Raw genomic sequence first — 18092 nt, 5'->3', positions numbered from 1 at the left:
AAGAGCTGAGCTTGCAAGTATCCACATTCCCTGGTGCAAGGTTTGCATACCACACCATACTCTTTAAAGTTTTTTATTTCGAGGAAAATGCTAGAGTCTGCTTGAGACCTCAGCTGGGACATTCCTCCTTAGCTACGTTTCACTGATATTCTTGTATCATATTTTCCCCCATGCAGTGCCCTAAGTGAACAGGGCTTGCTTGTTTGTTATTTTATATAATGTCAACTTTTCTTTTTTTGGGGTTGTTTCTTTTTTTTCTTTTCTATCATGTCTTTAGAGTCTTGTTAACTAGCATCCTCTTTCCTCACTCCCAGAACGTTAAGCTAACAGATGAGTAGCTTTGGTTAAGTATATCACAAATTAGAAAGACAGGACAACTGATACCCACATTTCCAAGTAAATTACTAAAGCAGCAATAGCTATTCATGTCTCAAGAATGAAAGATAAGTCAATTATAGTTTTGCGACACACTAGCATAAAAACCCTTCGCTCTCTTAAAACTGCCATCTGTTAATGACTTACAAAAACAAGCCAAGCATGTTTGATCAACACATAAAACTAAGGATGCATTTTATATTCTCTCTGGAAGCGCTTGAGAAAAGGTTTCAAAAGCAAGGTTAAGATGCCAAAAGGATTATATTTACCTTAATGATGTACTGTAAGAAAATATGCAGCAAAACAACTCCCTCTGTGTGTGGCTATTCTGTTTCCCAGGACTCTGCTGAGTCACTAAGAAATTCCCATTAATATTACCCTCCGTGCTGAAAGTAATTTATTTATCCCCAAACCCATGCTAAATATTTATATATGCTGAAGACATTACCATAGATTAAATCCATTCTTTACCAATGTTTAGCTAAGAGATGAACTAGTACAGGCCTGTGCATTATTATTTGCATAACTTTAGCAGAATATTGAGTTCATTGCAGAAGTCTCTCCTCTTCTCAAGGCCTGTTGTACATCATCAAGCTTTCAGCAAACGTGTGTGTGCTCATTCTAAGTTGCTTTGGGAATCCAAAAGAACTAGTTCTGATTTCAACGTATTACTCTATTAAGTACAGTTTCTTAAAACCTTTTAAAAACATAGCTAAAAGAATGAACATTATAGCTAGCACATGACAAGAATCCGTCATTTTAAACTAATGGCCAGTTCTAAATGTTGCAACTTGACTAGTACCTTGTGAGGAATGATGATTTTTGAGTGTCTCTGTCTACTTGCTGTGAGATGCTTTGGGCTTGATGTACAGCTGTGCTCCCAGTCCCACTCACAAGGAGATGGCAGTGCAGTAGTTTGCTCCCTGAAAAACAAAGTTGTATTTAAGTCACGTATAATCACAAAAGAGTGACTGTGAAGCCTGGGACACCGAAGTCCTAAAGATAAAGAGGATATAAAATATATTTCCCTGGTTAGTTTGGCATGCTTTAGCTTCCCCGGCAATCAAGTGGAAACAGTGCTTCAATAAAGGAGATACTTGGCAATATTTATACTTGCAGCAACACTGCAAACATCAATTCAAGCACTGTCCCTCATCGGGCATCCACACAAGCCTGCACACAACGCAACAATGCATTTTTGCAAACTAAATAGGGTACAGACAGGAAAAGTGCTTATATTCCCTTTGTTGCACTGGTCCTCTCCACAAGGCATTTGGGCGTTCTCTTTTAATTTAGTCTTAATCTGATAGCTTAGTTTGCACAAGATTGTACAAAGTTAAGCTAGTAAGAGCATTGTATCTTGACCGTAATCTCAGTAAGAACAATCAGATACATGTGCTCCAGTGATTTCAACTGGTAACAACTCCAGTTGCCAAATGACAGAAAATAAACAATTCCTAATGTCATTTTCTACTCCTTCCCCTGCTCAACAGGCCTCAGCTACCCCCCTTCTGCATAAGCGGTATGTTAGCTTCCATTCAGCATCCCTGTCAGAGGGCTCCTCCTCTCCCCCACCCCTTGTCCTAGCCCTTGATTATCCTGTGTAGGAAAACAGAAAATGAATGGTTTAACTAAGATGAAGGAGGAACTTTTGACAGAAATAGAAACAGAAGCCAGTGCTTAGGGTTTGTTGGTTGGGTTTGTTTCGTTTTTAAAAGAAAACCAACACACATCTTGATCATCTTAATTCCTCTCAAAGAGTGTCTTTCCTAAGTGCTCCATCTTCAAAGAAGGATATAGCCAGACTTGCCCAGAAAAGTATCTTATCCATACTGCTAACAGGTTAGGGTTTGGTTTTTTCTTTTCTCTCCAGTGTATATGTTTTTTTTTTATTCTGGTTAATACTCCATGACCCATTTTTAGATAGCAGGAAAGCCGTAAGAAAGAGATACTTAAAGAATTCTGCAGAACTTCCTCAATTATCTACAAGTCTACCCCACATTTTATTGATGTGTCTTGTGTGTGGCACCCACTTTTTCCTGAACATAATCATAATGAGGTCCCAGGTTTAAAAAAAGCAAACTTAAAACTTCTAAGAAATTTTAAAAATACATTTGGGCTCAGATTAACTTCTTAAAAACTTCAAAAATGCAAGCACCTGCCAGACATCACACTGTGAAACAAGACTGTCCTTTTCCCTCTCTGCTGATTCTTCCAGCATAAAAGCATCTTTCTAAAAGTCATAAACTACTGGTTTAGATCAAGGCATGATTTCTGAAGTCACAGAACAAAAGGATACTTAATACGAGTTTCCGTGATCACCAAAGAGCAGCAGGGAGCTATGCTGTGCATTATGAACAACCATCAGCTTTACTATTCCAGGCTGTGCACAGAATACTGTTTTGGAGGCTGCAGGAGAATTACACAAGCAAGCTAAACCCAAACTACCACTGCTGTCATCATTTTGCTTCTGTGTGAAGATCCCAAAAGTTATAAAAATCAATCTGTCACAGAAATCACATCACTATTCCAAGCAAAAATGGAGGTAGAAAAACATACTTTATAATGCCTTTGATATGGAAATGTATTAATGCCTTAATTAAATTAATTAATGCCTTAATTAAATTAACATATTTGCCCTTCCTGCTTTCTTTTGCGCCTTCGTCTGGGGTTTTAATCAGGATTTTCACAACTTTCAAGTGATGGCACTGGAGCTTCTATTTTTTATTTTAGAAGATAATTAAGACAAATAGAGGAAGTATTTGACTTAAGCATGCACCTGAACTTTTGGAGTGAGGAGATGACAGATGAGGACCTCTATATCCTACATTCAGTATTACGTTTTGGAAACTGTCTCATTCATTACATGGTGGTTTGTTTTTTTTTTTTCCTTATATACATACATACTTTTAAAACACCTTTTTTACATGAACGTGACAGAGTACCTCTAGAAGTTGAATGATGAGCTGATGTTCGCAAAGTGAGTTATTCCAGTTGTATAGAATAAGCAGTTTGCAGCTACAAAAAGAACTGCGCTTTTTTCTTCAACTCACAGTTCATTTGGCTGCAATTGTTGGTTACCAACCTTTAGTTCCCTGAAAGTTTTAATGAAAACATAAAAGGGATCCCTATTACAGTCCAATGGCAACAGCTTTTCTGCTTTTGTGAAACTGTTGGAATGGCAAATCCAAACATAATCCAGATACATCTTAACCAGTTTGGAATTCCAACTGTGTACAACCATTGCATCAACTAAACCTCTCCCTGGAAGGAGGGAGATGCCCATGCTGGAAATAAAAACAAATATTAATGGGGTAGCGTCTTTTGCGCTTTGATACTGACTAACACTCAGTAGTAGATGAAAGCCAAGCAGTCCCAGTCACAAAACAAAAAATAATGGATGCTAAAGTTAATAAGTTTCATTTTTAGATGGCTTGTTTCAAGCTGTGACTCTGGCCAAACAAACCTACTTGAAAACAAAGAGGAATTCTTCAAGAACGTACCATTACTTTCCAACACAGCTCCTCAAAGTATCAAGAGCAATCATGTACCACTTTATCAACATGTAAAGAGTGGCTGCAAAATTCAAAGAGATTGGGTTGTAGATAATTTAGATGAAACAATCAAAGGAAGTCACAGTCCAGGACACTCCACTGTCCTGTGTCCAAATACATTGTACTAAGAACCCCTTTTAATGGGCAGATTTTTAACAAAAAGCCCTAGAAGGACTCATTAACACCATACCAGAAACTTAGGACCAACTTGAAGAATACTTAGGTTGGCAAGAGGCTAGAAATTGTCAGCACCAGCATATTTTCTAGACTAGTTTTTGTGGGTTTGGTGATGCAACTGGAAAAAAAAAATCATATGGTACACTGTATTTTAATTGCTTTTACTGTTGCGAACACCATTAGAGGAACTGGGAACGGCTCTTGTGGAAAAATTACAGGATAAATCTGAGTTCAGTTACAGCCAGTCACAGTTTTACTCCAAGCTTTCCTTTGAAGTCTTGCTTACACAAAACTATTCCAAACCAGTACAAACATATTAATTGCTCTTGAATAAAAGCCTCTCACATTTTGCAGTCCTCTACAATGTCTGAAACAAGGTGACAGCATTCTAATGTATTTTTATAGGAGAGACTAGAAGTGCTGTGAAGACACCCTTCCATTGATGCTACTCACATAGGGGAAGGTGAGAGAGAACAACAATCCCCTTTCACACACAAATAAGTTTTTGAAGGAAACAGTTATGAACAGAAAGAATTTTCTGAAGCCTAGTAGTCAAGTTGTGTGATACAAGAAAGCACTCTGGATTGTTTTTAACAAAACCAGAATGCTCAGTATTTCGCATTTTGAACACCAATAGCCTTGACTGACTTCTCTTTTAATAACTAAAACTTTTCTTCAGGAAACAGTATTCCTAAGTAAGATGAACTCTTGCTTCCTAGCAGAGAAGGAAAGTTACACACGCAGAGAAAAGTGTTTTTCTTTTCCACTTTTAGAAGCTCCTATTTCTCTCATGGATAAAACTAAAATATGTGTATTTTTAAATGGGGGGAGGGGGAACACAAACATACACACATCAGCTTAGTAGTAAGCAATAAACACAAACCAACCATTTAATTTTAATTCTGATGAGTATACACCTGTTTATCCTTTCTGTTCTTCAGCAAACTCCTGATTTAGAAATAACACCTTCTCCTACTTATTCTACTTGCCAAGGACAAGAAGTACACAGAAATCTCTAATGAAATCACAAAGTTTAACTACAACTGCAGAAGATACACCATTTGGAAGGTACGAAAAAAAGATTACATGTTTTATGAATGACTCTCCTCTTTTTCTGATAACAAGTTTTAAAATTGCATGAGTCAAAGTGAGCACAGATTTTCCCATAGTTACTCACTGATTGCTTTTTAACACTTACCCTGGATGTTGCCACAGATTTGCATGTCTACCCTCAGGAAGCAGCTCCCTCTTGTTAAGGGGAGTAATACCTATCGCTGCTTCTAAAATGGTTATATATTTCTTGTACCGCATCCTGCCTCTCTCAACAGTTCCACCATGCTAAGCTATCATCCAAACGCAGGTGCTGCAACGGAAGTCATGCCTCTTCACTTTTCTGAACTGCTCCTTTTCAAAACACACTGTGAGTGTGAAGCATAAAAATAATGATTTTTCCCCTCTCTGAGGCTTGAAGAGTTAGCAGGAGAGAGAAACCAAAGAAAAACTCCCACCAGATTCCCCTGAAACGTCATTGTTACATAATTCGATCTTTGAATAAGACACTAATGAAAATGATTGAAGAGACAATCACGGTTCTAAGCCTGACCGGATAATGCACACTCTCCAACTGACTAATCCTTTGCTAAATCTCTGCTGTCTATAATCTTTCAAGTACTAATGGAGCACTAGGTAACTTCTCTGTTAAATCCATCCAGCAAATAAGAGAGATCTGCACAGAAAACTTGAGACTGTTTTAGACACTGTGACAGACAAAAATAGCTTTTGCTTAAACTTTCCTTCTCAGCACCAGAAAGCTCTGTACATTGGAAGTGTTACAAGGGATTTATCTGATCTGTTCAGAAAAGGCATGGAGAAACATTTTCTTATGTGACTTTTATGGAATTAAGAAAGATAAAGACTCCCATTATGGCACCTACTAGTCATTCAAATGTGCTTCACACAATGCCAGAAGCCACTTTCTGTGTCAAAATTGTTCTAGCCATGAGATAAGTAACTCTGCATGCCAAAGACCTTCAGGTACTAAATAGAAAGCTGGAGACAGACGTATATGTTGAAGTAACAGTGACATTTTGGAAATGCTGCAGCAGTGACAAATTGCAGTATTAAAAGAGACGTACCTGATTGCAAAAAGACTAACTAAGGAAATGTTGCTGTAATGGTACTTAGATACTAAGATATGAATTTTTTATATATATAATTATATATATTACATAAATATAATGTAATGTACTTATGCAGTAATATAGATAAAAATGTAAAAAGAACAGATGGAACGGGAAGACTGAAGACTTCAGCTACAACTCCCGCTGTAAACTGCGCATTTTAGCTATTCCTTAGTATTATTAGACATGTCTGTATTTCTGTTGGGGTGACTTCGTATTGCATGCTACTTATTTAGAAACTGCTACGATGAAAACCACAAGTTTTCATTACTTATGTTGTAAAATATTCAGCTCTTAACAACAAGATTTGTATAAACATTGCCAGGTCCTGTATTACTTACAATCCTGTGTTACCCACATTTGGTGTTTAATATTCAGCCATATTTGTAGGTTATGTTAACACATATACACACTGAACTCTCTCAAGTTATTACTAAACAGTAATCTGTAGGACTGATCTTAGAAGAGCAAAATAAAATCAAGCATTTTTTAGGTTCAGGGAATACCACTACAAACAACTGTCAGAGGGAAAAATTTAGTTTTCACCTACCTAGCTGCATGCTGATATGTAAGGAATAGGCAGTCTGAAAGTTTGTGATGTATTAAGAAAATTAACCAATATATTAAAAACTCAGAAATTAAATTAAGCAACGAATTACTTCTCCAGGTCTTAACCACAACTTCAAACATCTGTATACAAAGTATTAAGGAGCTTAGGAAAGCGAACTACTGCTAGAAGTCTGCAAGCACAGCTAACGTCATTAAGCCTGCATCCCGACTTCTGATAGCTTTGGCAGCTCTATTGCAAAGGCAGTACTGACTAGGAAAAGACAAGATAAGAAGCGAGCAGTATTTTGGCTATTCCAGTTTTTAAGAACCTTCTGAATGTAGTAGTCCATGACAATATTCAATTTTACTTAAACACAGAAACATTCTGATAAAATCCAATCTTCCCTTAAAGTCAGTTTTGTTAGCAACATCAGTATTTCCACAACTTCACCTATGAAGTTTTGGTACTTCCTTCTGTCCCTCCCTTAACGTTTTTTAACCCTAAATTTTTCCCTTACAGATCTAAGAAACAGTGCCTACAAAAACTTCCCAAGAGTAGTTTTCAAAGCCAGAGTCCTATGCAAAGTCTAAAAAGCATTTAGTGCAGTTCTGGTCCATCTTTTGTCTCTTTGTGCAAAGCCAATTAATTCTGACTAGAATAGGTGTCCTACAACTAGCCTTGTACACAGAGAAGCCAAGCTCACACAATAGGCACAAGCTACTCCCAAGTACCGCTTTTCGCTAAACGGTTCATGAAATCTCCGGATATCTAGAGGGAGTAAGACTGACTCACAGTTTATCAACTTCCTTCAACATTATTTAAAAACAGAAATTCAAAGCTGCTAGTACATCCATTGTTAGTGAAGGATGGCTTTTACAGAGCAAACAAAAGGTCTAAAACATATCTTCATCCATTGTTTCCTGTTGGGGAGTTATCATCCACTCCCCTTCTTCTGGCTTTGTATTTTTTCAGGAAGAACGAACACCAAGTTTTATTGGAAAGAACACAGCGCAATTTTCCTAACTGGGAACACACAAGCGAACAAACATAATGCAAGAATTAAGCTGCTAAGAAAAATATTTGTGTCAACTTCAGGAACCTATGTTCCTCAGCCATGTCCAAAAAGATAACCACCTCACAGCAAGAAACCGCCTCACAGTTCGGCTAAAAGGATTCTGTGCTTGTATTTGCCTTCCCTGCTAACCTTCTCCCTGCGGATCTCTCACAGTAATTACTAATCAGTTTACAAAACAAAGAAAATACAGTAACACGCATTTCTATCAAATGGATATAGTGCCTTGTGGCGATGTACCAAAAGGCTTGGAGCGCTAGCCTTACCAAGCTACACTGGCTATAAGGAAAAAGGACTCCATGAAAACTGTCAGCTTTTCTTTAACTGTTCCAAAGTCCCCTACTCTTTTCTGTGCTTCCTTAGCTGAAACAGAGGTGGAAGAAAAAAAGTTTCAGTCTTGGGGCAGTGATTTCAACCTGGCTGAAATTCTACAGATGGCTTTTGCAAAAGCAGTTCTGAAGTTTGCTTATTTTCATTCACACTTTAAAAATTGTAGACTCAATAGCAGTGGATGGTTTGGAAAGCAAGACATACTTCAGGGAATGGGGAAAGAATGACCGCAGCTCTTTTCTGCATTAAAGAAACATCTATGAGATCAAAGCAAAAGTTTCCTTTTGCTCTAATCCTTGACAGATGAAAACAGAGTCATACTCCCTTAATTAGATGTAGAGCATACTTCATATAAAAACTGATGACAGAAGCATGATCACATCTTCAGTCACTTCAGACCCAACTACAAAGGAGCCAATCATTGCCCAATGTAGCCGCAAATTACTTCCCATCTTCGGAAAGAGACAAAACTCTTTTCTTTCTCACATCTCAACAAAAATCTCTGTAACACCTACAGACCAAAGAATTCTCTCATGAAGAGACCGAGGAAACAGAGGTCTCTTCCTACATGCTTTTTCTCGGGTGACAAGAATAACTATGACAGACAATTGTTAACTTCCAGAACATACGTGTGTTTTGTTTGGGACATATAGCTAAGAAATAGCTTGAAAAACAAGCAACGCGTATGTAAAGCTTGATCTGTTGAAACAATCTTGAGGCAAAGGAGCATCAAGGATGAGATTGGGGGCGTAGGGGCGGGAATGGTTTCATGGAAAGAGAAAAGGAGGACTTGGAAACTTCTTTCACACAGCTTCCCAGACTGCAGTTGCTTTTAGCCCCTCCTTAGAGATCGTCCCTTGCCTGAACAGTCCATATGTTCCTGGAGATTCTCAGAATCAGCTTATACAAAGTTGTGCTAAGGAGGCTAGAGACACCAGCAGTCAAATCTGCTGGCTATTAAGCAGAGCTAGATGGCGAAGCAGATGTTAGAATAGAGAGAGCAAGCCAGACTACAGACAGCCTTGCTGTTAACAGTGACGTGCAGGAGAGATTTATGGGTTTGCTCTAATGTCTCTTAAAAAAAAAAAAAAGAAAAAAAAAGACAGACTAATGAGGCAAAGCAAATAACAAATACCTTGAACAAATCCGTGAAACCTTGGTTTAGATGAAGCCAAACACCATTGATTTCAGGCTCAGTTTATCAATACAATGCAGACTGATGTTAAAGAATTGGTTTGGTATGACAGGGTAATAACAACAAAACGCTTTTGGGAGCGGTATTATTGAGCCCATCTGAGAAAAAATCCAAAGCGGTCCAAAATATCTGAACTCATGCCTTAATAAAAGCATACCCACACCTAACTAGACATCCTAAATCTGACATTTCACACGTATACAGACCACACCTGAGATAATCTGCGTACTTTTAAGAAATAAAAAGATACTTCTCAAAAGCAGTTCTGGATTGCTGGTGCAGAACAGAACCAAAAGCAACAGCATGGAAAGGGAGCAGGCAGTGGGAAAAATTGGAACAAAAGGGGATTTATATTTTTCCTTGCACACTTCTTATTGGCCCTACTATTGCATCACACAGTATTTTTGTCTGTCATTTTCTCGTTATACATGTGAAAACACAGCATTAATGAGTTTCATTTTCTTCCTAGATTAACAATCCTGGTTACCTGAGGTTCCAGCACTCAGATACACAATGGCAATGCTGACCTAAATTCAGGAAAGCTTGGGTAGCTCATGTTTCCTAAAAACAAAGCCTGCAGCTGATGAATACACGCCAGGGTAGATGCTGTACAAGATATCAGACCAGAGCTCCCACAGCTCGCTCCATCATTACTAAGCTTGGATCATAAACATCCTAAATACGTTCACAACTGCAAGAGTCATCTAACACTGGACAGAAAGTAGTTGCCACAGTCTGCACTCTCATTTGAAACTGAAATCTACAATATTCCCTAGCAACATGCACTTTCAAAAAGCAATAATCTGATTTAAAACAACAAAAAAAAAACAGTAACAAAGCAACTAAAAACCAATCAAAATATTAATAGTTTAAGTTGTGAAGTGACCCGGAGTGGTCTTTGCTGCTGTATGAAGCTTTTTAATTCCCACACTGCAGTGATAATTATGTAATATTTAAGTAAAAAATAACCTCAACCCTCTATTGTTAAATGTAGGCTTTGCTTGGTTAAAAAAAAAAAATTGCAGTTCTAAATGACAATTTACCTATTTAGGGGGAAAAAAAAAAATTTACTTTCAGAAGTGGGACAAGGATAACCCCAGTACTGGTAAAAGACCATTAAAAGTCAACAGAAGGCTCCAAAGACTCTGGGGACAAGAAGTAAGCACACTTTACATGGGAGCAGACATAAGGATCTAACAGAGTGCTGCTCTTCCTGAGGAAGAGGATAGCTTCAGATAATTGAGAAAAGCACCCTGTGGATGAACAGCTCTATTTTGACAAAAGCATCTGGCAGAGAAATCTGTGTAGAAACTAAACCCGAATACTTCTTCAGGGATTCCCAAACAACTTAGAGTACATGGTCACAGGACTGAAATCAAACTTTTACCTGTGAAAGACGACATGCAAAACCAGTCATACCCACTTCGGTGCTGCAATCTTTGCAGGTAACTCACCATTTGCAAACATTCTTCACCATGGCAAGATCCATACATTAGAAGACAGGCCTAAAACTGATGCCCTATATCCTTATTGCCATAAATGTTTGTTTTACAAATAGTCTCGTTTTTGAGGAATCTTCTAAAGTTCACAGAAATTCACTGCAATTTGGGATTAAGATTCACTGGCCTTATGCAGCTGATGTTAAGGATCAATTGTCAGATTTAATAATTTCATTTTTTTCCCAGCAATGAGTACTTTTATACCTGTTTGAAAATAAACCAGACTTGAAAATCTCTAACCTTAACTAACTGTAGCTGTTACACCATGTCAGTGCTTTCTGTCCCCTGTTACTAGAATGACTGGTTCCAGGATTACTACAGTAAGGTGAAACTGATGCAGCCAAGGCATGACAAAAGTTACACCGTCCTTGAGAATGTACATACTGTTATTTTAGCAATTAAAAGAGAACAGTCTTTTAACAAGAGATTTCCTTTACCCTACAAGGAAGTTCTGGAGACAAAGTTGGTAACTGTTAAACTTGCTTAAAGTTTAACTTGCTTTAAGTTAAATGCAGCTTTGAAGTAGTCCTGGGATATTAGGCCGTTCCCCAGTTGGGGATTACTATGATCCAGGAACTTTCTGATGCTTTTAAGGTACAACAAATCCCATTTTGTGAACAATGTCAGTGCCTAAACATTATTTTAATCACTAAGAAAGATTTCCTGGTTGTCCTTAGAAGACACTGAACCAGGAAAGGGGAGATTAAGCAATCAAAAAAGTATCAGACACTTAATTACTTTGATGCTTCATTCTGAAGAGCTCTGATGAGATTATAGTTCATGCAAAGTATTGGGATTGTCCTAACCCCACTGCATTAATTCCCAATACTCATTTTTAGTCTCACAAAAACCCAGTGCAGGGCACTGAGCACTGTAGCAGTTACTGATACTGTGATACAGGGCAATGCAGAACGCAATTAAAGTCATGCAGTTTCTCCAAGCCACAATGACTTCCTTTTGCAAAGGGAAGAGGAGTCACTACCCCTACCTGAATGCAATGTTTAGGGCATAAGAAGATGTTTGCATATAACAGTCTGGAAGCAATTATAACAGTAAACTCACCTAAAAGTCAAATACATGCAGAAAGCTTCCTCAGAAGCCTGATGAAAGCCCTCATAAGCACTAGGTTATACTAAGTATATATCTTACTGACCATGTATAAATGGCACACACATGCTTACTACATGCAAAGCATTTCAAAGTCTCTTCAAGCAGCCTGATGATCTATCAATGAATATCAATTTACACAAGCAAACTTCCCAGTACTGCTTTCCAGTACCTGATCCTTGCCATGCAGACCTCACGGATTCTGACAAAGGTCATTGCTTGGAAGAGCTTACAGATGGATCCTTAGACTATGAATGCTTCAGAAACGAAAGCAGCAATTTTATCAGCCATAGCACATGTTTGTTCTTCTTTTCTTTGAACCACAGCTGAATCACTGTCCTAAACCTTTAAAATAAAACTTTGCTGAGCAAAAGAAGAGGTAAGTAATTTTGTTTCAAACCATCCCACCTTGATAATTACATCCAAAATCAGAATGCATTAAAACAAATCAGACCTTTGGTGGCCTCTGTTGGAGCACGCAGCTGTGGGGCTGAGAGCTTTCAAATACCGTCCTAGCTGTTGGATTCGACACCAGTTTATAAATGGAAAAGAGGGAGCAGATTATTCAGAGATTCCAGCTGTTTTAAGTGAGTAATTATTAGAAAGCAGCATTGGAGGTATGAAAGTTTTCAGATAACCAATCTGAAAGACAAGTATATATATGACTCTTACACAAGTATGTTCAGACAGCACATGGAAAAATATGCAGAGTAAGCAGGTTTCGAGCAGGGGGAAAGTAAGGGCAGAGTTGTCTAATAAAGCAAGCGCATGCCACTCATAGATCAACCTTGACACTCCACGATGCGAATCTAATGTACCTGGGCTCCAGCATCGCAAACAAGGCCGATGCCAAGGCACTTTAACAGGGCAATCAAGCATTTGGCTCCTGGAACTGCCTGTTCCTTTGTTTTACAGTTCCCTGTTAACTTGAAACTTCCCCTGACCCAGTTAGCCAAAGCCCGAGGCACGGCTGGAATCCACTCGGGTTGTGCCAACACAAAGATTTCAGGAATCCTGTGTGTAACAAAGGCAGCCCAAGCCCCCGCCGCCGGGGGTGTGCGCCCGTCGGGGGACCCGCCCCTCCTAAGGGGAAAAAAACGGGTAAACAAAAACCCTGATTCATCGGCGACATCTCTCCCGCTTCCTACGTAGTATCGCACTCTCTCGGAAAGTACTTGGCGCAGAAAAAGTCACCGAGAGCCGCTTAATCCCGTTAGGGAAAAGCTGATCCCCGGCCCGAGCCCGGCTGTTCCCGAGCCCCAGGTGCGCGGTGGCGACAGCGGAGCGGGGCCGGCCCGGGGGGGTCCCCGCGGCGGAGCGGAGCCCCCGCCTCGCCTCCCGCGGACAAGGGCGGCAAACTTCGCCCCAGGAGTGAAGGAGCGGGAGGGAAACCCAAAGCACACAAAGGCGGGAGAGGGCGAAGCCGCGCGGCTCTTCCCCGCAGCGCGGCCCCGGGAGCGGGGGCAGCGGCGGCGGCGCCGGGCGGGGGGCGGCGGAGCGCCGCACCTGCCCGAGGAGAGGGGAGCGGTGGGGAGGCGCGGAGCCGGGGCGGCCCATCCCCCGCCCCGCGGGGATACTCGCCTGCTCGCAGAGGTAGGCCGGTGCGGCAGAGCCCGGCAGCGGGAGCCGAGGTCCCGGCAGGCGGCCCGGCGCTGGGATTACACGCCCTACCCTGCCCTCAGTCCTGCCGCTCCGGAGCGAGCTGCGACGGCGGCGCCGAGTGCGGGGCCGGGGCCGGGGCCGCGGCCGGGTCCGGGTCCGGGTCCGAGTCCGGTGCGGCCACTCCCGCCTAGTCGGGCGATTTCCTGCGGGGCGCGGGCGGGGGCGGCGCGGCCGCGCCGGGGCGGGCTCCCGCCGCAGGTGCCGGCCTCGCCCCCAGGTGGGGCGGCAGCGGAGGGAAGAGGAGGGTCGGCGGCGGCCGGACAGAGCGAGCAGCGCGTTCCCTCCGCAGGCGCGGCGCCACCTGCGGCCGCCGCCGCCCCGCACCCCGCCGGTTCAGGGGTGACTTCGCCCGGCGCCCCCCGGCCCACGCTCACACACACACACTCACGCGGCGGCGGTCGGGGGAACAGGAAATACCGGTTGCAGCCCGGTACTCCACGCCGCTGAGTCACCGCGGCGGGGCCGCCCCGGCCGCCTCACCCCCGGCTTTTCTCAGCTCGTCCTGTCTCTCGGGAGGTGGGCCCCAGCTCTGCTCCTGGCCCTGCCCCCGGCCTACCTTCGCCGCCCGGCACTGCCCGAAGCGCCGCCGCGGCGGGGCCGGGGCTGGGACCGGGACAGGGGCGGAGCGCCGAGCTGCGGGCGACCGCGGCAGCTCCCGCGGCCGGTGCCGGCTGCTGGAGGGCCGGGGCGGGGCTGGCGGAGCCCTTTCGCCACGGCTGCTCCCGGGGTGCAGTCACCCAGCCCTGCGTTTGTGTGTTTTTTTCCCGTTTACATCAACGTTTTGTTAGGACCTCGCGATCCCTGCCCATCTAAACTTTTCTAACTGGAAGACCTCTGGAACAGCTTTTAAAGCCACGGTGCAGCGTTCCCCGTACGCTTCCGAATCTGCCTTTTCCCTGCCCTTTACCACAGAAGAGCTGCGGCCGGCCGGCCGCCCTGAGCGGCACTGGCGTGCTCGGCAGCTCTGGAGAGTGGGTATCCGCATCATCGCTCCCGGCTGAAGCGTCCGGGACGACCAGAAGGAGGGCAGCTCCTTTTCCAGGCCAGAACACGCAGCCTCACTCTGCTCCCGAAACCGTAACTTACCAGGAGGGAATCGCACGTCAGGCTGGCATTCCACAGGTATCAGCTTTCCGGCATCGCCGGTGTCCTGCAGCCGAAATGAGAGAGGCAACGCCAAACAACCCTGACGGGATTCTTGGAATCGTATTTCTTCTGCATTATAAAGCACGAAATGTCATCAGGAATTCCTTATCTGCTCTCTTGGGCAGTTAAACCCAACGCAAGCCCCTCTAAGATTTAACGGTATACTCCCCCGGTATCAGGCCTGTGAAACAAAATCTACTTACAAGTTTTCTGGTTTGTTGTTACTTGCCGGTGAGAAAGGGCAGATGATTTTTCAACCGATGCTAGATATTTTAGAGCCCCACAGCATTCCTAACTCGGATTGGTTTCTTCCTCGTTAGGTGCAGATGGTGTTTGTGCAGTATGACTCACACAGAAGTTAAGATAAAGGCGGCAAACAGTGTTCTTCATGAAGGTGCTGGACTTTGGAAGGAGGCACCGAAAGAGCCTATTTTACTGACAGCAAATAGAAACTGCATTCAGACGTTGTATTGAAAAAGCCTGCCTGTAGCTATAGTTAATAATTAACATGCATGTGCATACAGTAGTCTTCAAGTGACCATTGCAGTCCAAAAGCCCCAAACAGCAAAACCGAGGGAAAAAAAAAAAAGGACCAATTCAATAGCTTGATGTTTTCTGCCGGCTATAGGCAGGCCATCAGCACGTAATACAGTATTGCATTCAGGCAGAATCAAGGCATGAGGAGTGAAATTTAGTCTTACTTCCAGGTATGTGTCAGATCATTTTGTTTACACTGTGCTGCGTGTCTGTTTCCTTAACGAATGTTTAAAAACTTCATCTGTTAGTTCTGTAAATGTTTTCCTTTTTCGGAAGCTCATTTTGTAATAGTGGCCTTACAATGGTTGGTTAATGGTTCTAAAATGCTGTGGCTAAAATTGACATATTTAACATATCTCCTTTTTTTTAGTAGAACAGTAGAGAACATTGATGGCTAGCAGAAGAGCCTACACCTGGAAACTAACAAAACTAATTACAAAATTACGCATTGTAATACTGATTACTTAGCATAATTACCGTGACACAAACAATTTTTGAAACAATTCAGGAAACTGGAAAGGGCAGCAACAACATTATATGGCTTGTTTTAAACATCTGTTCTTTCCTTATCTAAACTTGTCTGTCTCTCCTGAACCTGAACTCCAAAAAAAGTTTATAATTAGTAACTGTTCAAAAAACTTTCTCATTTGTTTATAGCTCTGTTTATTCTACCCACCGTGAAACAGCCTCCGCTGGCTGTCTCCTTTGGTAGGGGTCATGAATCTTGTCTTTGTTCTACGACTGCTGACAGTACAATTTACAAAAAAGACAATTGGGGACAGAGGGGGACGTAACTCCCAACAGGAGTTTAAAAAAAAAAAAAAGATCTCAATAGCAAAATGGACTGGAACATGTTTGATTGGTTGCATCATAGTGGTGTGTAGTAAATGTAAAACACCATCCCCTAAGGGGCCACAACGTGATGCAGCTTGCCCCTAGCCTTTCCTTGCCCTGCCAACGACATCAGCCGTTGGGCACAGTTAATCTCTTCCTGATAGCCTTCGCCGCTGCCCCTCCCATGCTTCCTTTTCTTTTTTAAACGCTCTTCCAGGTATTTTGGCAAGCCTCCGCCTTCCTTCCCAGGACTCCCACACATTCCAGAGCTGGTTAGCACAATCGGGGAGTTCAACCATTAACCACCAGAAGCTAAAAGTAATTAAACACAAACCTCTCTGCGAATCCCCCTTCCCTTATTCGGCTCGTCAGGGCAGGTCTTTATCCCATTTATTGAAGCTGCTAAAATGCTTTGGGAATTTTAAGGAAATAAGACGGGATGATTTTATCACATGGAACAGTCTTGCAGGGAAGAGGTAACGTTTCTTAACAATTATCACAAATGGAAAGGCAAATGAACCAACGAACACCAGCCAAGCTTTTAGGCACCTAACTCCTGTCAAACACATGTAGTATTTTGTGACCAATACAGACTGCGAACAGTGGCTGTAAGCTTAACTCAATCAGAAAAAGTCAATCAGAAAAATAACTACACAAGCTATATGTGATCAGGCAAAGGAAGAACCAGTATCCTTGAAGGATCCTTGATTCAAATATCAAGTTGTTAACATCTATACAGATGTGTTTAAATAGCTATTTGAACTACTAGGAGATTGAGCTAAATACTATTGTTTTCCATATGCTGTAAATTATTTTCAGTGTTCTGAATTCAAAACAGTAAAAAGATGTTCTATTTTTAGCTTTCCTTTGCTAAAAAAAAAAGGATCTCTTACTCTTGTACTCATATGAGTTGGTAGTCATTGTATTTACCTCATCCAGTAGAATTGAAATTTCAGATAATTGTAATATTTTTAATTTTGATTGAAAAACACACAAACAGTGTGCACAATTATCAAGAGCTGCTTCCAGTGAACTGTTACTCTCTATTTAATGGTGGGAAATTGCAGGTAACAACGCTTACACTTTAAATGCAAATATTGGGCAACAATACTATATAGCTATTGTTCTTCAATGACAAAATTAATCACATCTGTGCTAGCCAGAGAATCATGCCAAACTAATCACAAGCGTCAGAGGAACCAAGAAAACGGTTTGCACTGAACATCTTTTCATAGATAGATAAACAATTTTTAAGAGTATAGTATAATCAAGAATTAGTCAACAACTTTGTGCTTCCATTTTATAGGCAATTAAAAACCACCAGTGGTAATAATACAACAGTGCAAGTGTTAAAGTGTTCTTCTTGCAGTTCACGGTTTCTTTTAAAACTTTTTGGTTTAAGATCCAGAGTATAGAATTTATTTCATCCTCATTTTTTAACAGCCTGAAAAAGACAGCTTCATCAGCCTAAGTACCATACTCAATTCTAAGAAGCAACAAGGACGGTACTAAGGGGAGCCTAGTTGCATCATGGTGAAGAAAGATAATCTAAGCCCACTTACTCAAGAAATGCGGCAGAAGAAAAATTTGTGCAAATTTTTGCTACCATAAGAGGATCTTAATTTTGCTCAACTGAAAAAAAAAGGTCAATAAATTACATATTTTTACACTTTGAGGAACAAAAGGGAACAGAAAGAGAAATCTACAGTAACAGAATAGAGTGTTTGCAGAGATACTGCTGCGCAGCTTAAACATCACATACCAGCCTTTCCGGTTCCATATGATGCTTACAGCCACACAGACCTCTAAGTAATTTAAAGTTTAGCTCAAAAAAAAAAAAAATCCTAATGTGAAAGAAACTAGAATTTAGAATT

General features: G+C 41.6%; 1 protein-coding gene across 5 annotated transcripts in view; it reads right to left on the bottom strand.

The window, feature by feature from the left end:
• The window catches only part of TJP2 (tight junction protein 2), an 86563-nt gene that overhangs the window by 57046 nt on the left and 11425 nt on the right, over window positions 1-18092 (bottom strand). The window contains exons 1-4 of one of the 5 annotated variants that reach the window (XM_075137879.1): window positions 16553-17171; window positions 15051-15274; window positions 14788-14916; window positions 1178-1298 (exon numbers count right to left, since the gene is read on the bottom strand). The gene's annotated coding sequence lies outside the window, so the exon portion shown is untranslated. Of the gene's footprint in view, window positions 1-1177; window positions 1299-13620; window positions 13812-14257; window positions 14328-14787; window positions 14917-15050; window positions 17172-18092 lie in introns of those variants that run through there. The other 4 variants (XM_075137882.1, XM_075137881.1, XM_075137880.1 and 1 more) reach the window with 4 other exon arrangements.

The sequence above is a fragment of the Calonectris borealis genome, chromosome Z, assembly GCF_964195595.1.
Source record: "Calonectris borealis chromosome Z, bCalBor7.hap1.2, whole genome shotgun sequence".
In the NCBI taxonomy this organism is placed as follows: Eukaryota; Metazoa; Chordata; class Aves; order Procellariiformes; family Procellariidae; genus Calonectris; species Calonectris borealis.
The sequence above is the reverse complement of the archived record's forward strand: the minus strand, read 5'-3'. Positions and strand labels throughout refer to the sequence as shown.